The following is a 25,832-nucleotide window of genomic DNA, read 5'->3' as shown; positions in this document are numbered from 1 at the left end:
CACATCAGAGTTCCCCCCATCACATCAGAGTTCCCCCCATCACATCAGAGTTCCCCCCATCCCATCAGAGTTCCCCCCATCCCATCAGAGTTCCCCCCATCCCATTGGAGTTCCCCCATCCCATCAGAGGTCCCCCATCACATCAGAGTTCTCCCCATCCCATCAGAGTTCTCTCCATCCCATCAAAGTTCTCCCCATCACATCAGAGTTCCCCCCATCCCATCAGAGTTCCCCCCATCACATCAGAGTTCCCCCCATCACATCAGAGTTCCCCCCATCCCATCAGAGTTCTCCCCATCCCATCAAAGTTCTCCCCATCCCATCAGAGTTCTCCCCATCCCATCAGAGTTCTTCCCATCCCATCAGAGTTCCCCCCATCACATCAGAGTTCCCCCCATCCCATCAAAGTTCTCCCCATCCCATCGGAGTTCTCCCCATCACATTGGAGTTCCCCCATCCCATCGGAGTTCCCCCATCCCATCAGAGTTCCCCCATCCCATCAGAGTTCTCCCCATCCCATCAGAGTTCTCCCCATCCCATCAGAGTTCTCCCCATCCCATCAGAGTTCTCCCCATCCCATCAGAGTTCCCCCCATCACATCAGAGTTCCCCCCATCCCATCAGAGTTCTCCCCATCCCATCAAAGTTCTCCCCATCCCATCAAAGTTCTCCCCATCCCATCAGAGTTCTCCCCATCCCATCAGAGTCTCCCCATCCAATCAGAGTTCTCCCTATCCCATCAGAGTTCTCCCTATCCCATCAGAGTTCTCCCCATCCCATCAGAGTCTCCCCATCCCATCAGAGTTCTCCCCATCCCATCAGAGTTCCCCCCATCCCATCAGAGTTCCCCCCATCCCATCAGAGTTCCCCCATCCCATCAGAGTTCCCCCCATCCCATCAGAGTTCCCCCCATCCCATCAGAGTTCCCCCCATCCCATCAGAGTTCCCCCCATCCCATCAGAGTTCCCCCCATCCCATCAGAGTTCCCCCCATCCCATCAGAGTTCCCCCATCCCATCAGAGTTCCCCCCATCCCATCAGAGTTCCCCCCATCCCATCAGAGTTCCCCCATCCCATCAGAGTTCCCCCCATCCCATCAGAGTTCCCCCATCCCATCAGAGTTCCCCCATCCCATCAGATGGCACAAGCATACTAGGAAAAGGTAACACTGCACGTGGGCCCTCCAATTACACTGCAGTGCTGGGAGTTCCTCTAGTAATTATATGTTCTGGATCCATATGAAGGAAAGAAGATTTGATTGTTTATATATGTGTTTATGGTGCTCAGAACTGTAAGTCAGCGTCTTCCCTGCACATACTAATGCCTTTCTCATCCAGGGGTCCCTACAGTTCTTCCAGAGGTTGCTAGGGGGCAAAGCTCTGTTGCTAGGGGGCAAACCTCTGTTGCTAGGGGAGGAAGGAGCGGAGTCCTCCAGCAGTGCAGAGTATTTCAGGAGAGTTATAGAGGAAGGAGCGGAGTCCTCCAGCAGTGCAGAGTATTTCAGGAGAGAAGTTACAGAGGAAGGAGTGGAGTCCTCCAGCAGTGCAGAGTATTTCAGGAGAGGAGAGTTATAGAGGAAGGAGCGGAGTCCTCCAGCAGTGCAGAGTATTTCAGGAGAGGAGTTATAGAGGAAGGAGAGGAGTCCTCCAGCAGCGCAGAGTATTTCAGGAGAGGAGTTATAGAGGAAGGAGAGGAGTCCTCCAGCAGCGCAGAGTATTTCAGGAGAGGAGAGTTATAGAGGAAGGAGCGGAGTCCCCCAGCAGTGCAGAGTATTTCAGGAGAGGAGAGTTATAGAGGAAGGAGCGGAGTCCTCCAGCAGTGCAGAGTATTTCAGGAGAGGAGTTATAGAGGAAGGAGCGGAGTCCTCCAGCAGTGCAGAGTATTTCAGGAGAGGAGTTATAGAGGAAGGAGCAGAGTCCTCCAGCAGCGCAGAGTATTTCAGGAGAGGAGTTATAGAGAAAGGAGCGGAGTCCTCCAGCAGTGCAGAGTATTTCAGGAGAGGAGAGTTATAGAGGAAGGAGCGGAGTCCTCCAGCAGCGCAGAGTATTTCAGGAGAGGAGTTATAGAGGAAGGAGAGGAGTCCTCCAGCAGTGCAGAGTATTTCAGGAGAGGAGAGTTATAGAGGAAGGAGCGGAGTCCTCCAGCAGCGCAGAGTATTTCAGGAGAGGAGAGTTATAGAGGAAGGAGCGGAGTCCTCCGGCAGCGCAGAGTATTTCAGGAGAGGAGAGTTATAGAGGAAGGAGCGGAGTCCTCCGGCAGCGCAGAGTATTTCAGGAGAGGAGAGTTATAGAGGAAGGAGCGGAGTCCTCCAGCAGTGCAGAGTATTTCAGGAGAGGAGTTATAGAGGAAGGAGAGGAGTCCTCCAGCAGTGCAGAGTATTTCAGGAGAGGAGAGTTATAGAGGAAGGAGCGGAGTCCTCCAGCAGTGCAGAGTATTTCAGGGGAGGAGAGTTATAGAGGAAGGAGAGGAGTCCTCCAGCAGAGCAGAGTATTTCAGGAGAGGAGTTATAGAGGAAGGAGCGGAGTCCTCCGGCAGCGCAGAGTATTTCAGGAGAGGAGAGTTATAGAGGAAGGAGAGGAGTCCTCCAGCAGTGCAGAGTATTTCAGGAGAGGAGAGTTATAGAGAAAGGAGAGGAGTCCTCCGGCAGCGCAGAGTATTTCAGGAGAGGAGAGTTATAGAGGAAGGAGCGGAGTCCTCCAGCAGTGCAGAGTATTTCAGGAGAGGAGAGTTATAGAGGAAGGAGCGGAGTCCTCCAGCAGTGCAGAGTATTTCAGGAGAGGAGAGTTATAGAGGAAGGAGCGGAGTCCTCCAGCAGTGCAGAGTATTTCAGGAGAGGAGAGTTATAGAGGAAGGAGTGGAGTCCTCCAGCAGTGCAGAGTATTTCAGGAGAGGAGAGTTATAGAGGAAGGAGAGGAGTCCTCCAGCAGTGCAGAGTATTTCAGGAGAGGAGTTATAGAGGAAGGAGAGGAGTCCTCCAGCAGAGCAGAGTATTTCAGGAGAGGAGAGCTATAGAGGAAGGAGCAGAGTCCTCCAGCAGCGCAGAGTATTTCAGGAGAGGAGAGCTATAGAGGAAGGAGCAGAGTCCTCCAGCAGTGCAGAGTATTTCAGGAGAGGAGAGTCATAGAGGAAGGAGTGGAGTACCTATCGTCGCTGCCGGTTTTGGCAAGTGGGGCTGGTGGGGAGGGGGGGGGGGGGCCTGCCTTGGATTTCACAGGCCAGGGTTTAGCAGGCTCCTGCCAGCTAATCCCTGAGCAGAGAATTGGAGATGAGCCTGAATGAGGGCCCCTCCTCACCTCCTTTCACACAGCCGGCTTCATCCCCATTAATCAGGGCCGCTCTTAGGTTACATGCTGATCTGTCCACATTCTGGGACGTTCGGAGCTAAAAGGCAGTTAAATATTTATCACCGTCAGAGCTATTAAGGATTCGTCTCGCAACTCATCGTCTTCCTAGGCCCTCTCTCAGTCCCCGGCCCTCTCTCCTTCGCCGTCTCTTGGGGCCCGGGGCCGGGAGAGTAAGATTTGTAACATTAATACGGATTTATTAAATCTCGCTCTTCTCTAGAGCTGCACCGGGATCTCCAGACACCGCTCAGCGACTCCCCGAACTTTTCCAGCCTCCAAATGGAAATTGCATTTCCGATTCCATTGAGCACGTGTTAATAATTGGAATGAGGTGAGCTTATTGCACTGAGACTAGGGGAGCAGAAAGGTCCAACTCTCAGCCTTTTCATCGCAGTAATGCGCTCTACACCACATAATTCATGAACCGCCTGAGTTTTAACGCACCACAAAGGACGGATGTGAACCTTCTTCATAGTTGGGATCTTGCCAGACCTGGCCCCTGGCAATGCCAGATCTTTGAGTCCATTGCTGGTATGTTACCAGCCAGGCTCAATTCTCCGACTCTCCAGCATGATCCTGAGACTAGGGGAGCAGAAAGGTCCGACTCTCAGCCTTTTCATCGCAGTAATGCGCTCTACAGCACGTAATTCGTGAACCGCCGCACTGTGCCTTTCAAACCTGAGTTTTAGCGCACCACAAAGGACAGATGTGAGCCTTCTTCATAGTTGGGATCTTGCCAGACCTGGCCCCTGGCAATGCCAGATCTTCGAGTCCATTGCCGGGATGTTACCAGCCAGGCTCAATTCTCCGACTCTCCAGTATGAACCTGAGACCAGGGGAGCAGAAATCTGAGGTTCACACCTTCAGAAGGGTTTTCACGAGCCGCTGTGCCATATCATTCATACTCGTCTTTTAGTGTACCACAAAGTATGGGCGTTGCTCTGGGAACTTGCCGAATCTGGCCACGCAATGCCAGATTACAAGCATACCACGAAGCCAAGAGGTGGAACCATCGCCATAACTGGGGACTATGGCCCGGCAAAGCTAGCTCTTCACATCTGTTACTGGCTCCTTACTGGCAAGGCTCAGTTCTGTGCCTTCCTGGTGTGAGCCTCATAGTTGGGACCTTGCCGGATCTGGCCTGGCAAAGCCAGACTTTTGTTTCTGCAGCCGGCTTGTTACTGGCCATGCTCAGTTCTCTGGCTCTTCAGTGTGAGCTGATTGTTGGGAACTTGTCGGATCTGGCCACTATGGACCACTCAGTGATGCCACTCAGACCTATATTTTAGCATGCCTCATAGAACAAATGTGAACCATCTTCATAGTTGGGAACTTGCCGGATCTGGACACCATGGACCACTGAGCGATGCCACTCAGACCTATTTTGTAGCACGCCTCATAGAACAGTTTTGAACCATCTTCATAGTTGGGAACTTGCCGGATCTGGCCACTATGGACCACTCAGTGATGCCACTCAGACCTGTTTTTTAGCACGCCTCATAGAACAGTTTTGGGCATCTTCTTCATAGTTGCTAACTTGCCGGATCTGGCCACCATGGACCACTGAGCGATGCCACTCAGACCTGTATTTTACATGCCTCATAGAACAAATGTGAACCATCTTCATAGTTGGGAACTTGCTGGATATGGCCACCATGGACCACTCAGCGATGCCACTCAGACCTGTATTTTAGCACGCCTCATAGAAAAACTTTGAACCATCTTCATAGTTGGGAACTTGCCGGATCTGGCCACTATGGACCACTGAGCGGTGCCATTCAGACATGAGTTTCAGCACGCCTCATAGAACAGATGTGAACCATCTTCATAGTTGGGAACTTGCCGGATCTGACCACCATGGACCACTCAGCAATGCCACTCAAACCTGTATTTTAGCATGCCTCGTAGAACAGATTTGAACATCTTCATAATTGGGAACTTGCCGGATCTGACCACCATGGACCTCTCAGCGATGCCACTCAGACCTATATTTTAGCATGCCTCATAGAACAGATGTGAACCATCTTCATAGTTGGGAACTTGCCGGATCTGGCCACCATGGATTCAGACTTGTATTTTAGCGCACCACAAAGCACAGGTGTGACCCATGTTCATAGTTGGGAACTTGCCGGATCTGGCCACCATGGGCCACTGAGCGATGCCATTCAGACCTGTATTTTAGCACGCCTCATAGAACAGATTTGAACATCTTCATTGTTGGGAACTTGCCAAATCTGGCCACCATGGACCACTGAGCGATGTCATTCAGACCTGTATTTTAGCAAACCTCATAGCACAGATGTGAACCATCTTCTTAGCTGGGAACTTGCCGGATCTTGCCCGGCAATGCCAGATTTTTCTTTCCATCACCAGCTTGTTACCCGCCAGACTCAGTTCTCCAGCACTTCATTACGAGCTGATTGTATTGCATTGAGACTAGAGGAGCGGATTAGTAAGATTTGCACCTTAGCATTGTGGTAACGTGATCTACGCAACATAGATCCCAAACCACCATGCTAGACCATTCAGACCTGCACCACAAAGCACAGGTGTGACCCACCTTCATAGTTGGGAACTTGCTGGATCTGGTCACCATGGACCACTCAGCGATGCCACTCAGACCTGTATTTTAGCACACCTCATAGAACAGATTTGAACATCTTCATAGTTGGGAACTTGCCGGATCTGGCCATCATGGGCCACTAAGTGATGCCACTCAGCCTTGTTTTTTAGCACGCCGCAGAGAACAGATGTGAACATCTTCATAGTTGGGAACTTGCCGGATCTGACCACCATGGACCACTCAGCGATGCCACGCAGACCTGTGTTTTACTGCTCCACGTAGCACAGATGTGAACTGTCTTCTCAGCTTGGAACGTGCCGGATTGTGCCGGATGGACATGTTACCAGCTAGGCTCAGTCACTCTTCATTATGAACTGATTGCATTGAACTGAGACTAGGGGAGCAGAAAGCTCAGATCCTCACCTTTGCTTTGTGGTAACATGAACGGGCGCACTACGGCACTCACACCATAGCCCAGATGTGAACTGTCCTTGTAGCTGGGAACTGGCCTGGCAATGCCAAATCTTCTCCTCCGTTGCTGGATTGTTACCGGCCTCGGTTCTCTCACCCTCCACTTGAGCTGATTGTATTGCACTGAGACTAGGGGAACAGAAAGGTAGGATTTGCACCTATGCCAGCTGTACAAGGTAATGCATGGACCACCGAGTGGTGCCATTCAGACCTGCACCACGGCACACTGCAAAGCCCAGATGCCAACCATCTTCATACCTGAAGGCTTACCGAATCTGTCCTGAAGATGCCGGATTTCTCTTCCATCGCTGACTCGGATCTTCTGCTGGTGTAAATGAATGAAGTCTCCGATCATTCTGTGCTTGCGCCACCGCTGCCAAGTCTTCATACCGGGGTTCTTGCCGGATCTTCCCGGTTTGAGATGATTGTCTTCCACTGAGACCAGGGGAACAGAAAGGTTGCAGAAATTGAGCTTCTCTATCCAACCCTAACCATGTACCTTTCATGAGGGTCACTGAGAAGCGTCTGCTTCCCATGGGGGTCATCTGTGGTGGAGTTTGCAGTGTTGGAAGTTACACGCTTCATCGCACGTCTAGAGAGGCGGAACACGACTACACACGTCTGCTCCGCCCCCAGTGGTAGCTGCTCCCTGATGGCACAATTGGCCTTGAGGCTGAACTTTATTATTACACCGTTTTTATTTCTGATTATTTTTATTTACTTGTGTATTTATTTTACATTTAATTATTCATTTATTATTATTATTATTATTATTATTATTATTACTGTTATCATCCTAACAAAAAATAAATAAATAATAAGAAAATAGTAAATAGAATACCAACCCAAACCCTAACCCCTAATTCTAACCCTAACCTAACTTTAATTCTAACCCCTTACCCTAACAAAAAACAAAATAATAATAATAATAAAAAAAAATAATAATAATAAAAGTAAAAAATAAATATTATTATTATTATTATTATTATTAATATTATTATTACTACTACTATTATTGTTGTTATCCCCCTAACCCTAACAAAAAATAAATAAATAAATAAGAAGAAAATATTAAATAGAATACTAACCCCAACCCAAACCCTAACCCCTAATTCTAACCCCTTACCCTAACAAAAAACAAAATAATAATAATAATAAAAAATAATAATAATTAAAACATAAATATTATTATTACTACTATTATTGTTATCACCCTAACAAAAAATAAATCAATAAATAAATAATAAGAAAATATTAAATAGAATACCAACCCAAACCCTAACCCCTAATTCTAACCCTAACCTAACTTTAATTCTAACCCCTTACCCTAACAAAAAACAAAATAATAATAATAATAATAATAATAATAAAAAAAATAATAATAATAATAAAAGTAAAAAATAAATATTATTATTATTATTACTATTACTACTACTATTATTGTTGTTATCCCCCTAACCCTAACAAAAAATAAATAAATAAATAAATAAGAAGAAAATATTAAATAGAATACTAACCCCAACCCAAACCCCTAACCCCTAATTCTAACCCCTTACCCTAACAAAAAACAAAATAATAATAATAATAAAAAATAATAAAAGTAATAAAAATAATAATAATAATAATAAAATAAATATTATTATTACTACTATTATTGTTATCACCCTAACAAAAAATAAATCAATAAATAAATAATAAGAAAATATTAAATAGAATACTAACCCCAACCTTCTTTTTTTTCTTTTTTTTTTCTTTTTTTTAAACTTGAGAGCGAGTCCATTGCAGCTTGCAGGGGGGATGGGCGCAGACATGACTCCCCTCCCGCTGACACCCAATTAATTCCGCCTGTGTGGATTAGGAACCTCTAATCTGCGTATCAGTGGCCTCCCTGTGTCAGAGACACATTATTGATTGGGGACAATTAGAGATCTATCCAGTGTCTCCGGTGTCATTGAACCTTTTGGTGCAGAGCGGAGTTACCCTTTAAGGGCAGAAACCCGATTTTTTTTTTTCGGCATTGTGGTAAAGTGCCTGTTACTGCATGCCGCATGTGACGTGTGTGGCATTCATATTACAGTTCAATCGTGGCAATTTTGTAGTTCACCGCAACGCATGGTAGCTGCTAACCATGCGTTGTGGTGCGCTGTGGTGCGTTGTGGTGCATTGCGGTGTGCTGTGGTGCGCTGTGGTGCGTTGTTGTGCACTGTGGTGTGCTGTGGTGCATCGCGATACGTTGTGGTGCATTGCGATGCGTTGTGGTGCGCTGTGGTGCATTGCGGTGTGCTGTGGTGCATTGCGATGCGTTGTGCGCTGTGGTGCGTTGTGGTGCGCTGTTGTGCATTGTGGTGTGCTGTGGTGCATTGCGATGCGTTGTGCACTGTGGTGCGCTGTAGTGCATTGCGATGCGTTGTGGTGTGCTGTGGTGCGTTGCGATGCGTTGTGTTGCGCTGTGGTGCATTGTGGTGCGTTGTGGTGCGCTGTGGTGCATTGTGATGCATTGCAATGTGTTGTGGTGCACTATGGTGCATTGTGGTGCGTTGAGGTGCGCTGTGGTGCGTTGTGGTGCGCTATTGTGCATTGTGATGCGTTGTGGTACGTTGTGGTGCATTGCGATGCGTTGTGGTGCGCTGTGGTGCATTGTGATGCGTTGTGGTACGCTGTGGTGCGCTGTGGTGCGTTGTGGTGCATTGCGGTGCGCTGTGGTGCGTTGTGGTGCACTGTGGTGCATTGCGATGCGTTGTGGTGCGCTGTTGTGCATTGTGGTGCGTTGTGGTGTGCTGTGGTGCATTGTGGTGCACTGTGGTGCGCTGTGGTGCATTGCGATGCGTTGTGGTGCATTGCGATGCGTTGTGGTGCGCTGTGGTGCGCTGTGGTGCATTGCAATGCATTGTGATACGTTGTGGTGTGTTGCGATGTGTTGTGGTGCGCTGTGGTGCGTTGCGATGCGTTGTGGTGCGCTGTGGTGCGTTGCGATGCGTTGTGGTGCGCTGTGGTGCATTGTGATGCGTTGTGGTGCGCTGCGGTGCTTTTTGGTACGCGTTGTGGTGTGCTGTGGTGCATTGTGGTGCGTTGTGATGCGTTGTGGTGCACTTTGGTGTGCTGTGGTGCGCTGTGGTTCATTCTGATGCATTGTAGTGCACTGTGGTGCGTTGTGGTGTGCTGTGGTGCGTTGCGATGCGTTGTGGTGCACTGTGGTGTGTTGTGGTGCGCTGTGCTTCATTGCGATGCGTTGTGGTACGCTGTGGTGCGCTGTGGTGCGTTGTGGTGCATTGCGGTGCGCTGTGGTGCGTTGTGGTGCACTGTGGTGCATTGCGATGCGTTGTGGTGCGCTGTTGTGCATTGTGGTGTGCTGTGGTGCGTTGTGGTGCACTGTGGTGCGCTGTGGTGCATTGCGATGCGTTGTGGTACGCTGTGGTGCGCTGTGGTGCGTTGTGGTGCATTGCGGTGCGCTGTGGTGCGTTGTGGTGCACTGTGGTGCATTGCGATGCGTTGTGGTGCGCTGTTGTGCATTGTGGTGTGCTGTGGTGCGTTGTGGTGCACTGTGGTGCGCTGTGGTGCATTGCGATGCGTTGTGGTGCGCTGTGGTGCATTGCGATGCATTGTGATACGTTGTGGTGTGTTGCGATGTGTTGTGGTGCGCTGTGGTGCGTTTCGATGCGTTGTGGTGCGCTGTGATGCGTTGTGGTGCGTTGTGGTGCGTTGCAATGTGTTGTGGTGCGTTGTGGTGCATTGCGATGCGTTGTGGTGCGCTGTGATGCGTTGCGGTGCGTTGTGGTGTGTTGTGGTGCGTTGTGGTGCGCTGTGTGGCACATTTTGGCTTTTTGGATGTATTGTTGCCCTGCCAGCCCACTCGTGTGAAAGGGGCGCTTTAGTGCAACGCACGTTAACGCATGCCGGCGTACCGATGAGCTGACCGAAATGCATTTTTATGCCTTGGCGCACTGCGGTAACGCGCGTTGCGCCACCGTTCACTTTAAACGCCACTAAGATGACGCCGCTTCCAAAGTAGATGCGTGCCGCTCATCGCAACAAATGGCAACGCACTACCAATCAGTCGTGGCGCGCTGCTTTGCCGGAAATGCCGTGTCATTCCGTTGCCGGCCCATTCCTACACAACGCACGTTAAGGCCGCCGTCACACCGATCGACTTTTACTGAATCGTTCGGTTAAATAGAAGCAGAAGACAAATGCGTCCCTCTGGGCTCGGCTCTCACCAGCGCGGTGTGGCTGGCGCATTTTGCAGCGCGGTTTGTGTTTTGTCACCTGCGATTTTAATGCGTCTTGCCTTTTTGGGGTGTGTTCATGTTGCTGGGGGGGGGGGTGTCCGTGCGTTGTTTATGGTGCAGGAAAAAGAGAAAGGGAAAAAATGCATCAAAATGCATTAAAAAACGTATTTGGAAACGCATCTGGACTGCGCTTTCATGGTGTGAACTGGCCCTAGAAGTCCCGCTTGCTGCATTTTTGATGCAGTAAAGAAAAGAAAAACCCCACAAACGCACCTCCCCATTGAAATGAATGGAAAATGCTGCAAAAAACACATAAAAAATGAAACACATCGGTGGGAGGAGCTTTTTCCAGTCCAGAGATATGGAGGGAATGAAATGCGTTGGTGGGAGGAGCTTTGCCCAGTCTAGAGATATGGAGGGAATGAAATGCGTTGGTGGGAGGAGCTTTGTCCAGTCTAGAGATTTGGGGGAAACAAAACGCATCGGTGGGAGGAGCTTTGCCCAGTCTAGAGATATGGGGGAAACAAAACGCATCGGTGGGAGGAGCTTTGCCCAGTCTAGAGATATAGGGGAAACAAAACGCATCGGTGGAAGGAGCTTTTCCCAGCTTAGAGATATGGAGGCAATGAAATGCGTTGGTGGGAGGAGCTTTGTCCAGTCTAGGGATATGGAGGGAATGAAATGCGTTGGTGGGAGGAACTTTGTCCAGTCCAGAGATATGGAGGGAATGAAATGCGTTGGTGGGAGGAGCTTTGCCCAGTCTAGAGATATGGGGGAAATAAAACACATCGGTGGGAGGAGCTTTGCCCAGTCAAGAGATATAGGGGAAACAAAATGCATTGGTGGGAGGAGCTTTGCCCAGTCTAGAGATGTGGGGGAAACAAAACGCATCAGTGGGAGGAGCTTTTCCCAGATTAGAGATATGGAGGCAATAAAATGCGTTGGTGGGAGGAGCTTTTCCCAGTCTAGATATATGGGGGAAATGAAATGCGCTGGTGGGAGGAGCTTTTCCCAGTCTAGAGATATGGGGGAAATGAAATGCGCTGGTGGGAGGAGCTTTGCCCAGTCTAGAGATATGGAGGGAATGTAATGTGTTGGTGGAGGGAATAAAATGCGTTGGTGGGAGGAGCTTTGCCCAGTCTAGAGATATGAGGGGAACGCAACGCAAAGGCATCAAAATGCAACGCACCGCGGCAGAATCACGTCATTCATATCTAATGGCACCCCAACGCATTTAGTCAGCGCGTCCCCAACACGCATGCACTGCAACGCACCACAACATACCACAACGCACCACAATGTACCACAATGTACCACAACGTACCACAATGCACCACAATGCCCCACAACATACCACAACGCACCACAATGTACCACAACGCACCACAACGTACCACAATGCACCACAATGCCCCACAACATACCACAACGCACCACAATGTACCACAACGCACCACAACATACCACAACGCACCACAACATACCACAACGCACCACAATGTACCACAACGCACCACAACGTACCACAATGCACCACAATGCCCCACAACGCACAGCACCTCGCTACTGTGTCTGGAGGTGCTCTTTGAAGAAAAAAAATGGCGCATGTTCATCTTTTTTTTTTTTTTTTACATTTTCAGCCATCGCCGGCGGATGAACGATCTGCCTTAATGCGATGCAGAGTGAACCGCAAAAAAAATGTGCGTCAGCGCAACGCACCGGGACGCCAAGGCCCTGATGGTTCCCTGCACATTGAAAAAAAGTCTGGTTGGGTTCTCTGTATTGGCTGAAGATGGGGGGTCTGCTTGTAATGCGTCCCCCTCCCCCATCCATTCATGGTACAGTCTCATTACCATACACTCCCCATTCATGGTGATGGTGACCACGCCCCCTCCCCCGTGTGATAATGGCGTCATTGTCTTCCAAATTAGCTGCCTGTATGTGTGTGGCCCCTGTGGCCCCGGATGTTGTCACTACGTCATTGCTTGGAGCTTCCGGTGTGGAACATGTCAGGCTGGTGATGTCACGGGCGGTTTTCTCAGGAACACGCGCCAGCCCCGTCATCTCCCCTCCTTCCCGCCGGTACTCACAGTTGGTACAAGAGCGGTCCGCGCGCTTTTCCAGCCGATCATTCACACGCGGAGAACATTTGTCGAATGTCGCATTCACTGATTTATGCAAATAAAATGTTTCCTTTTTTTTTTTAAGTCGATAAAACCCCGAACCGGACGACACTTCGGTCGCTCTGTGCGCCGCGTATTTATTTATTTCATTTATTTGTTTATTTAAATTAAATTATTTTTGTATTATTTTTTTGTTTATTTATTTATTATGATTAGTATTATTTATTTATTTTTAGGTACTTATGTAGCGCCGTCAGTCCGTTGTTGTTGTTTTTTAAATTCATTTTTAAAAATAATTTAATACATTTTTAATTCCTTAGTTTCAGGTTTTTTTTACTCATCTTTTGTTGATTCTCAGCGCTGCTGATCTCCGGCAGCCGCTTTGCAGCCACTTCCTTCTCTAAAGGCTCTAGAGACGGCTGCACGCCATGGTATAAATAATAATGAATACAAATAAATATTAAATTAATAAAAATGATTTAAATAAATAAAATACATAAAATTTATTTAACTTAAATAAACAAATTAATAATAATAGTAATAATAATAATAATTAAACAAATAAATAAAAATACTTTAACTTAAATATATAATAATAATAATAATTGAAATAAACAAATAAATAAATAAACAATAAAATAAATAATTTAACTTAAATAAACAAATAATAATAATAATAATAATAATAACAATAATAATAATTAAAAAATGAACTAAACAAATAAATAATAAATAAATGAAATTAATCTAACTTAAATAAACAAATAAATAATAATAATAATTAAAAAATGAACTAAACAAATAAATAAATAATAAATAAATAAAAATACTTTAACTTAAATAAACAAATAATAGTGGCTAAATGGTTAGCACTTCCGCCTGGCAGTACTCGGGTCGTTGGTTCAAATCCCAGCCATGGCACCACCTGCCTGGAATTTGCATGTTCTCCCCGTGCCTGTGTGGGTTTCCTCCGGGTACTCCGGTTTCCCCCCACACTCCAAAGACATGCTGGTAGGTGAATTGTCTCCTGTCTAAATTGTCCCTAGTATGTGTATGTATGAATGTGAGTTAGGGACCTTAGATTGTACGCCCCTTGAGGGTTAGGGACTGATGTGAATGTACAATATATATGTAAAAGCGCTGGGTAAATTGACGGCGCTATATAAGTACCTGAAAATAAATACATAATGCTAATAATAATAAATAAAGAAACAAAAAATAATACATAAATAATTTAATTTAAATAAACAAATCAATTAATTATTAAAAATAAATAAATAAACGCATAAATAATAAATCAACAAACAAACAAATAAATTAAAACAAATAAATTAAATTCTAAAAAAATTAAATAAGATAAATAATAAATAAGAAAAAAATAAAAGAAACAACACAAATAAATAAAAAAATAAATAAAATCAAAAATAAAATAAATTAAATTAATAAACAAACAAATTAAAAAAATAAATAAATAAAAAAAAATATAAAATAAATAAACAAATAAATATAATAGATAAAAAGAAATAAAATGAAATAAATAAAATTAATATTAAAAAAATAAAATAATGCTTGTGTTGCAAGTTTTTGCTGGTTCCCAAAGACTGGCGCATATGTGCACTTGGCGTATTTCTAAAGATGGCACCGGGAGGGGGGGAGATGGGACCCTGGTGAGGTTGTCTGGAGGGGGAATGAGACCCTTGTGAGGGTGGCTGGGGGGGTTATGGGACCCTGGTAAGGGTGGCTGGGGGGGGATAGGACCCTAGTGAGAGTGTCTGGGGGGGCTATGGGACCCCGGTGAGGGTGTCTGGGGGGGGAATGGAACCCTGGTGAGGTTGGCTGGGATAGGACCCTGGTGAGGGTGGCTGGGGGGGTTATGGGACCCCAGTGAGGGTGGCTGAAGTTCCACTTTGACTCTGTCCATTCCACATTTTAATCCCCTGTCACGTGTCAGCGCGTAATAATCGCTCGCTGGAAATGTTCGTTGCCTCGATCAAACTGGACGCTTTTTGTAGAATTTTGATACATTGGTGGAAGGTTCTCTTTAATCAAACCCAACTCTAAGTTGGCCAATTTATAGGAACTTCCCTGCGTCTGTGTTGTGTGTCGGTTCTCTCTGGGACAGCCATGTAGACGTGACATTGGGGACGTTGCTGTGCGCCGTGGCCGCGCTCTCCCTCCAGGACTGGGAGCTGTGTGGATGGAATGTGGGACTGAGCCATTCATTGTGAAGATCTGTCACCCCGGGTACATTCCTCAGCCCCTTGATGGAGGTCACATGACTCTAATCTCCTTACTCACTCGTTTCAATTCAGATGGCCTATGAAAGAATTCATCAATCATATTCAGGGAGGGTGGGGGGGGGGGGCGGAGGGGATAAAGGGGGGGGGGATTAGAGGAAGCCCACGGTGGTGTCCGCTCTCATTCTGTTGCCACAGCTCAATGTGACGCCAGCAGCCAACTGCGACCTGCGGACAGCCAATGACCTGCGAACGCAAACTCGCACTTTTTTTGGGACTCGAAGGAGGAAAGTTTGTGAGTGTAAATTTCTTTTTTTTTTTTTTTTTTGATGGGGGTCTGTAGGGTGGGCTGTGTTGTCTTGGTGCTTCTCTCCAGCTGTTGTGGAACTACAAGTCCCAGTATTCATTGCCAAGAAACAAGTCCCAGCATGTTTTGGACCCTTACCGGTCCCAGCATGCATTGCTGAGAAACTGCAGTCCCAGCGTGGTCAGTTCACTAAGTCGCCGGAGCTATTTTACCTACATTTGTTACTTTATTTCATCTACATTATGTTATCTATGCTCATTATTTTATTTTGTTTTATTTTATTTTTTTAAAATTAACTTCTTTTTTTTAGCTACATTTATTATTTTATCTATGTTAATTATTTTATTTGACATTTTATTTTGTTTTATTTTATTTCTTTAATTAATGTTTTGTTTTTTTTAGCTACATTTATTATTTTATCTATATTCATTATTTTATGTTTGATTTTATTTTGTTTTATTTATTTATTTATTTTTAATTAATGTTCATTTTTTTAGCTACATTTATTATTTTATCTACGTTCATTATTTTCTTTTATATTGTTTTATTTAATTTAACTATTATTATTATTTTTAAATTAATGTTCATTTTTTTAGCTACATTTATTATTTTATCTACGTTCATTATTTTCTTTTATATTGTTTTATTTAATTTAATTATTATTATTATTTTAAAATTAATATTAATATTTTTAGCTACATTTATTATTTTATCTACATTCATTATTTTATTTTTTATTGTTTAATTTATTATTATTTTTTTTAAATTAATGTTCATTTTTTTAGCTATATTTATTATTTTATCTACGTTCATTGTTTTATTTTATTTTATATTTTATTTTGTTTTATTTATTTTTTTTAATTAATGTTCATTTTTTAACTTCATTGATTATTTTATTTATGTTCATTGTTTTAATTTTATTTACATTCATTATTATATTATATATTATTATACAGTATTTATATAGCGCCAAAAGGTTTGCTCGGCGCTGTACATTATAGTGAGGGACAGAACATGAGATAGTACAGTACCAATACAATACACGAGGGGTTCGAGGGCCCTGCTCTTTTGAGCTTACAATCTATTTATTTTATTTTTATTTTTTTATCATACATTTTATTTTATTTCATAATTTATTTTGTTTTGTTTTATTGTACATTTTATTTCATATTTTATTTTATCTATGTTCATTATTTTATCTACATGTACTATTTTATCCATGCTCATTGTTTTATCTACATTTATTATTTTATCTACGTTCATTGTTTTAATTTTATTCATTATTTATTTTATTTTATTTCATATTTTATTTTGTTTTATTTAATTGTACATTTTATTTTATTTCATATTTTATCTTTGTTCATTATTTTATCTACATTTATTATTTTATCCATGCTCGGTATTTTATCTACATTTATTATTTTATCTAGGTTCATTGTTTTAATTTTATTTACATTCATTATTTATTTAATTTTATTGTACATTTTATTTTATTTCATATTTTGTTTTATTTTATTTCATATTTTATTTTATTGTACATTTTATTTTATTGCATATTTTATTTTGTTTTATTTTATTGTATATTTTATTTTATTTCATATTTTATTTTATCTAATTTCATTATTTTATCTACGTTTATTATTTTATCTCTGCAAAAAAATTCCGCAATGGACCGTACAGGAGAGACGTCATGGTTCGGAAGGGTGGGTTACCTGGCGCGGGTCCTATCAGTAGTGCGTCCTTCTTGTATCTCATGATTTGGGATTTTACCTCTTTATTCTCGGTGGACTCTTCTTTCCCGGCTGATCTCGGTGTCGCAGATTTCAGTCCATGGTGTCACTCAGTGCTTTGAGGTGCAGAATGAGGGAAATATTCCAATGATGTGAATGACATCTCTGCTCTGTGATGGTTCGGTGACGGTCACGTGTGGCGCTGACACCCGGGAATGACAGTTCTGTGTTGGGATTCGACCTCGGGCGTGCTTTGATTTGAAAAATTCTGTTATGTATTGACAAGGCACTACAAGTCCCAGCATTCACTACTAAGACACTACAAGTCCCAGCACTCATTACTAAGACACTACAAGTCCCAGCATTCACTACTAAGACACTACAAGTCCCAGCATTCATTACTAAGGCACTACAAGTCCCAGCATTCATCACAGAAACACTACAAGTCCCAGCATTCATTACTAAGACACTACAAGTCCCAGCATTCATCACAGAAACACTACAAGTCCCAGCATTCATTACAGAGATACTACAAGTCTCAGCATTCATTACAGAGACACTACAAGTCCCAGCATTCATTACTAAGACACTACAAGTCCCAGCATTAATTACTAAGGCACTACAAGTCCCAGCATTCATTACAGAGACACTACAAGTCCCAGCATTCATTACAGAGACACTACAAGTCCCAGGCATTCATTACAGAGACACTACAAGTCCCAGCATTCCTTACAGAAACACTACAAGTCCCAGCATTCATTATAGAGACACTACAAGTCCCAGCATTCCTTACAGAAACACTACAAGTCCCAGCATTCATTACAGAGACACTACAAGTTCCAGCATTCATTACAGAGACACTACAAGTTCCAGCATTCCATACTAAGGCACTACAAGTCCCAGCATTCTTTACAGAAACACTACAAGTCCCAGCATTCAATACAGAAACACTACAAGTCCCAGCATTCATTACAGAAACACTACAAGTCCCAGCATTCATTACAGAGACACTACAAGTCCCAGCATTCATTACTAAGACACTACAAGTCCCAGCATTCATTACAGAGACACTACAAGTCCCAACATTCCATACTAAGGCACTACAAGTCCCAGCATTCTTTACAGAGACACTACAAGTCCCAGCATTCATTACAGAAACACTGCAAGTCCCAGCATTCATTACAGAAACACTACAAGTCCCAGCATTCATTACTAAGACACTACAAGTCCCAGCATTCATTTCCAAGACACTACAAGTCCCAGCATTCTTTACAGAAACACTACAAGTCCCAGCATTCATTACAGAGACACTACAAGTCCCAGCATTCATTACTAAGAGACTACAAGTCCCAGCATTCATTACAGAGACACTACAAGTCCCAGCATTCATTACTAAGGCACTACAAGTCCCAGCATTCCTTACAGAGACACTACAAGTCCCAGCATATTAATAATTTATTTTTTAAATAATACAATTGGTATGCCATTCAGTAAAGAAATGCTGAAGCAGATTATTACTATTATTATTTTTAGTATTATTATTATTATTTATATTTATATTAATTTCTTTTTTTATATAATATAATTGGTGTGTCAATCTGTAAAGAAGTACTGAAGCAGATTATTATTTTTATTTTTTGATTTGTTTAAATCATATTAATAATTTCATTTTTAACTAATACTATTGGTATGCCATTCAGTAAAGAAGTGCTGAAGCAGATTATTAACAGTAGTAATAATAATAATAATAATAATAATCTGCTTCAGCACTTCTTTACAGATTGACATGCCAATTATATTATTTAAAAAATTAATTATTATTAATAATAATAATAATAATAATAGTAATAATAATAATAAAAAAAAAATAATAATAGTAATAATCTGCTTCAGCACTCCTTTACTGAATGGCATGCCAATAGTATTAGTTAAAAAAGAAATTAATAATAATAATAGTAATGCTAATAATAGTAATAAAAATATCAATAATAAATAATAATAATAGTAATAATAATAATAATAATAATAATAATCTGCTTCAGCACTTCTTTACTGAATGGCATGCCAATAGTATTAGTTAAAAAAGAAATTATTATTAATAATAGTAATAATAATAATAAAAAAAATAATAATAATAATAGTAAATCTAATAATAGTAATAAAAAATAATAATAATAAATAATAATAATAGTAATAATAATAATAATAATCTGCTTCAGCACTTCTTTACTGAATGGCATGCCAATAGTATTAGTTAAAAAAGAAATTATTATTATTAATAATAATAATAATAATAATAGTAATAATAATAATAAAAAAAAAATAATTATAATAATAATAGTAAATCTAATAATAGTAATAACAAATAATAATAAAAAATAATAATTATAATAATAGTAGTAATAATAATAATAATAATAATCTACTTCAGCACTTCTTTACTGAATGGCATGCCAATAGTATTAGTTAAAAAAGAAATTATTATTATTAATAATAATAATAGTAATAATAATAATAAAAAAAAAAAATAATAATTATAATAATAATAGTAAATCTAATAATAGTAAAACAAATAATAATAAAAAATAATAATTATAATAATAGTAGTAATAATAATAATAATAATAATAATAATCTACTTCAGCACTTCTTTACTGAATGGCATACCAATAGTATTAGTTAAAAAATAAATTATTAATATGAATAATAATAATAATAATAATAAAATAATAATAATAATAATAGTAGTAATAATATTATTTATTATTTTTATTATTATTATTCATATTAATAATTTCTTTTTTAAATAATATAATTTACATACCAATCAGTAAAGTGCTGCAAGTTTTGACTCCTCCCAGACACGGGGGTCAGGTCGGGGCCCGCTCTCTGCATTTGTTGGCCAATCTGAATCTTTTGAATCAATCCATACAACAGTGATGCCTCCAATAGAGGTATTGATCTTCCTCTTCATTGAACCGTTTTCTTCGATCTTTCAGTGGCATCCGGCAAATGTTGATGATTTCTCACCGATGTTTCTATGGCTGGTGAACGATTTCACGCGGCTGGACAATGGCGGCCGGCCTGGGAAATGCAGATTGTTTCGGTGACTTCACTGTCCTTTCTGAGCAAACTGGTCAATCGGCGCGTAAAATAAATCCTCCCCGTCCCCAGCGAGGACTTTACCATGAAAAGTGATTTGATCGATCGAAGAAAACATGATTCTATTTAATCACATTGTGTGTGGCCAGATTTACCTCTTCCCTCCGGCTGTACGCAGGGCCGCCATTGGAGGTCACAGGGACCTGTACAGCCTACCTAACGGGGTCCCCGAGAACACCTAGAAGACAATAATGAGGCAGCATGACGACCATGCCGTGGGGAATTGTGGGTGTGGAAAACTGCTAACAGTGGGAGTGGCTTAAAACATGAGCCTATATATAAAATACAGGGATCAGGAGTATGTATGGTACAGAGTGTAGGGATCAGGAGTATGTATGGTACAGAGTGTAGGGATCAGGAGTATGTATGGCACAGAGTGCAGGGATCAGGAGTATGTATGGTACAGAGTGTAGATTCAGGAGTATGTATCCAACATAGTACAGGGAGCAGGAGTATGTATTGTACAGAGTGTAGGGGTCAAGAGTATGTATGGTACAGAGTGCTGGTTCAGGAGTATGTAAGCTACACAGTACAGGGGGCAGGAGTATGGATTGTACAGAGTGTAGGTTCAGGAGTATGTAACCTGCAAAGTGCAGGGGTCAGGAGTATGAATCGTACAGAGTGCAGGGGTCAGGAGTATGAATCGTACAGAGTGCAGGGGTCAGGAGTATGTCTGGACAGAGTGTAGGTTCAGGAGTGTGTAACCAGCAAAGCACAGGGGTCAGGAGTATGTATTGTAAAGAGTGTAGGTTCAGGAGTATGTATTTTACAAAGCACAGAGGTCAGGAGTATGTATTGTATAGAGTGTAGGTTCAGGAGTATGTAACCTACAGAGTGCAGGGGTCAGAAGTATGTATTGTATAGAGTGTAGGTTCAGGAGTATGTAACCTACATACCGTAGGGGTCAGGAGAATGCACAGAGTGTAGGATCTGGAGTATGCAACCTAAACAGTGCAGAGGTCAGGAGTATGTATTGTGCAGAGTGTAGGTTCAGGAGTATGTAACCTACAGAGTGCAGGGGTCAGAAGTATGTATTGTATAGAGTGTAGGTTCAGGAGTATGTAACCTACATACCGTAGGGGTCAGGAGAATGCACAGAGTGTAGGATCTGGAGTATACAACCTAAACAGTGCAGGGGTCAGGAGTATGTATCATACAGAATGTAGGTTCAGGAGTTTTTACCCTACAGAGTACAGGGGTCAGGAGTATGTATTGTACAGAGTGTAGGTTCAGGACTGTGTAACCTATAGTGCAAGTGTTAGGAGTGACTGTCGGATGCCAAGTCAACATTACTCCCAACATTGTCCCCTCTCTTCCCTAGGCACTCCTGCTGAATTAATGTGGCCCCGGGGACAGTGGGAGTCTAGGCATGCAGTAATACTCCTCCTGCACTCCATGGAAAATACAATCCCACTATCTGCTACTGGGCTGCCATACCGGACCAATGGAGTCCAGTATAAGCCGGCTGGCTCTACCCCCCTATTGGCGGCCCATGGAGTACGCATATATGTGGTGTCATAGGTGGGCCTCATTGTGCGCTACCACATATATGTGATGTCATAGGTGGGCCTCATTGTGTGCTACCACATATATGTGGTGTCATAGGTGGGCCTCATTGTGCGCTACCACATATATGTGATGTCATAGGTGGGCCTCATTGTGCGCTATCACATATATGTGGTGTCATAGGTGGGCCTCATTGTGCGCTACCACATATATGTGGTGTCATAGGTGGGCCTCATTGTGCGCTATCACATATATGTGGTGTCATAGGTGGGCCTCATTGTGCGCTACCACATATATGTGGTGTCATAGGTGGGCCTCATTGTGCGCTACCACATATATGTGGTGTCATAGGTGGGCCTCATTGTGCGCTACCACATATATGTGATGTCATAGGTGGGCCTCATTGTGCCCTATCACATATATGTGGTGTCATAGGTGGGCCTCATTGTGCCCTATCACATATATGTGGTGTCATAGGTGGGCCTCATTGTGTGCTATCACATATATGTGTATACAGTGCAGTAACCAGAAGGTGTCAGTGACCCTGAGGTCACTGACAGCTACTGGTCACAAAACAACAGTCAGGAGCTGGTAGGACATGCTCCAGATCTTGTGATCACTGTGACAGCCAATTATTAGAAGGGGAGGGCCAGTGGTGGTGGCGGTGGTGGCCAGGGGGGAAATTACGGGGTCCTTTGTAAAGTTCACTATGATGGAGACCAGCGGTCTCCAAACTGTGGCCCGGGGGGCCAAATGTGGACCTTTGCTTGCCTGTAACAGGCCCTTGGGGAACTATTCCTGCCACTGACACCAGAAATAGGGCAATAATTCCTGAATTGACACCAATAATGGGGCACTATTCCTCCCACTGACACCAATGATGGGGCACTATTTCTCCCACTGACACCAATGATGGGGCACTATTCCTCGAACTGACACCAATGATGGGGCACTATTCCTCCCACTGATACCAATGATGGGGCACTATTCCTCCCACTGACACCAATGATGGGGCACTATTCCTCCCACTGACACCAATGATGGATCACTATTCCTCCCACTGACACCAATGATGGGGCACTATTCCTCCCACTGACATCAATGATGGGGCACTGTTCTTTCCACTGACACCAATGATGGGGCACTATTCCTCCCACTGACACCAATGATGGGGCACTATTCCTCCCACTGACACCAATGATGAGGCACTATTCCTCCCACTGACACCAATGATGGGACACTATTCCTCCCACTGAAGCCAATGATGGGGCACTATTCCTCCCACTGACACCAATGATGAGGCACTATTCCTCCCACTGACACCAATGATGAGGCACTATTCCTCCCACTGACACCAATGATGGGGCACTATTCCTCCCACTGACACCAATGATGGGGCACTATTCCTCCCACAGACACCAATGATGGGACACTATTCCTCCCACTGATACCAATGATGGAGCACTATTCCTCCCACTGACACCAATGATGGGGCACTATTCCTCCCACTGATACCCATGATGGGGCACTATTCCTCCCACTGACACCAATGATGGGGCACTATTCCTCCCACTGATACCAATTATGGTACACTATTCCTCCCACTGATACCAATGATGGGGCACTATTCCTCCCACTGACACCAATGATGGGGCACTATTCCTCCCACTGATACCAATGATGGGGCACTATTCCTCCACTGATACCAATGATGGGGCACTATTCCTCCCACTGATACCAATGATGGGGCACTATTCCTCCAGTAGACACAAATGATGGGACATGGTCCGGCCCCCCTAAAGTCTGAAGCACAGTAAACCAGCCCTTTGTTTAGAAAGTTTGGAGACCCCCGATGTAGACGATTGCGGGGGTACAGGTGCATTAAAACCTGCAACGTTCGCCAACCCAAACCCCGATGTGCTGCCTGGCCACAATGCACGCTAACACGCCACGTAACGCACTGCAAGGTCTGACTTCATCCTCAGAGGCGAGACCGTTCACCTCATTCTGTGAAAGACTCCTTCTAACAGCTTCACCTATTGTTGGCTTCGTCTCCTCCAATCCGCGCGATCCATTTCTCTAACGGCGGGACGCCAAAAAAAAGGGAACTCGAAGGCGACAAACTATTTTTTTATTTTTGCAATATGACTTTTTTTTATCTTCGTCAACATTTTTTATCCATCGTTTGACACACAACCCTTCCGTATCCACGGGTGCCCACCGCAAATCTCGGAATACGTGAGAACATGCGGTCATACAAGCACCTAAACCTCTCAACAGCAGTACGCCGGTAACCGAGTCTGCCCCCCCCCCCGATACACCATCCCCAGTCCATTAACAAGGCTCGATCGATAGGTTTTGTTGCAGAAAAGTAAGACAGGCGAATTTGCTGAGCAAGCGCAGAGCGCGGGAGCGGGCGGTAAGGAGATCCGTCATCTGATAGTGTGTAGTCATATCTGGAATTTTTTTTTTTTTTTTTGCTGGGGGTGCGTTATTGATTATGTTAATTATTCATGCTGAGAGCGAATTCTACAAGGAAAGCGTCTTGTCCTGCCATTAACCTCTCTTATACCTATGGAGGACATCACACATAATAGCAGCCCGGTAAAGTGCGTATCAAGCCGAAGCACCAATGATTTGGAGGGGTGTCAACATATTTATGGCTGTATAGTTCATATTTGTACATGAGGGCGGCCATATTTGTAAATGGCATAGGCATGGTTGTGCTTTATTGTTCTTCAGACTCAATGATGTCTTCAGTTGACCCCTAAATGCGCATAAAGATTCTTACTGTCCCAGGCGGTCCAACGGCTTCTCTGTGCACACTTGGATGGGTCCATTTCTCATCTCAAGTCTCCAAATCTATATGAAAAAGCTCAAATTTATTTATTTTTTTGTATCCAACAAACTTAAATGCTCATGAAGTACCTGGACCAAGCAACAATCATCCAACATGGTCAACTGAAGCCAAGACTGGACCAAGCAACATCATCCAACATGGTCAACTGAAGCCAAGACTGGACCAAGCAACAATCATCCAAAATGGTCAACTGAAGCCAAGACTGGACCAAGCAACAATCATCCAACATGGTCAACTGAAGCCAAGACTGGACCAATCAAGAATCATCCAACATGGTCAACTGAAGCCAAGACTGGACCAATCAAGAATCATCCAACATGGTCAACTGAAGCCAAGACTGGACTAATCAAGAATCATCCAACATGGTCAACTGAAGCCAAGACTGGACCAATCAAGAATCATCCAACATGGTCAACTGAAGCCAAGACTGGACCAATCAAGAATCATCCAACATGGTCAACTGAAGCCAAGACTGGACCAAGCAACAATCATCTACCATGGTCAACTGAAGCCAAGACTGGACCAATCAAGAATCATCTAACATGGTCAACTGAAGCCAAGACTGGACCAATCAAGAATCATCTAACATGGTCAACTGAAGCCAAGACTGGACAAATCAAGAATCATCCAACATGGTCAACTGAAGCCAAGATTGGACCAAGCAACAATCATCCAACATGGTCAACTGAAGCCAAGACTGGACCAAGCAACAATCATCTACCATGGTCAACTGAAGCCAAGACTGGACCAATCAACAATCATCCAACATGGTCAACTGACACCACGACTGGACCAATCAAGAATCATCAAACATGGTCAACTGAAGCAAAGACTGGACCAATCAAGAATCATCCAACATGGTCAACTGATGCCAAGACTGGACCAATCAAGAATCATCCAACATGGTCAACTGAAGCCAAGACTGGACCAATCAAGAATCATCCAACATGGTCAACTGAAGCCAAGACTGGACCAATCAAGAATCATCCAATATGGTCAACTGAAGCCAAGACTGGACCAATCAAGAATCATCCAACATGGTCAACTGAAGCCAAGACTGGATCAATCAGGAATCATCCAACATGGTCAACTGAAGCCAAGACTGGACCAATCAAGAATCATCCAACATGGTCAACTGAAGCGAAGACTGGACCAATCAAGAATCATCCAACATGGTCAAATGAAGTCAAGACTGGATCAATCAAGAATCATCCAACATGGTCAACTGAAGCCAAGACTGGACCAATCAACAATCATCTAACATGGTCAACTGAAGCCAAGACTGGACCAATAAAGAATCATCAA

The 25,832-nt window shown here is 43.4% G+C and overlaps 1 protein-coding gene across 4 annotated transcripts in view; it reads left to right on the top strand.

The window, feature by feature from the left end:
- Window positions 1-25,832, top strand: part of CNTFR (ciliary neurotrophic factor receptor) — a 572,233-nt gene that overhangs the window by 59,632 nt on the left and 486,769 nt on the right. The window contains exon 1 of one of the 4 annotated variants that reach the window (XM_089663457.1): window positions 15,213-15,257. The exons of the other annotated variants lie outside the window; for them this stretch is intronic. The gene's annotated coding sequence lies outside the window, so the exon portion shown is untranslated. Of the gene's footprint in view, window positions 1-15,212; window positions 15,258-25,832 lie in introns of those variants that run through there. 4 annotated transcript variants of the gene reach the window in all.

Source organism: Staurois parvus, unplaced genomic scaffold, assembly GCF_062004578.1.
Source record: "Staurois parvus isolate SC_StPar_1 unplaced genomic scaffold, SC_StPar_1.0 ptg001691l, whole genome shotgun sequence".
In the NCBI taxonomy this organism is placed as follows: domain Eukaryota; kingdom Metazoa; phylum Chordata; class Amphibia; order Anura; family Ranidae; genus Staurois; species Staurois parvus.
Note: the sequence above shows the minus strand (reverse complement) of the source record. Positions and strands in the feature narration are given on the sequence as shown.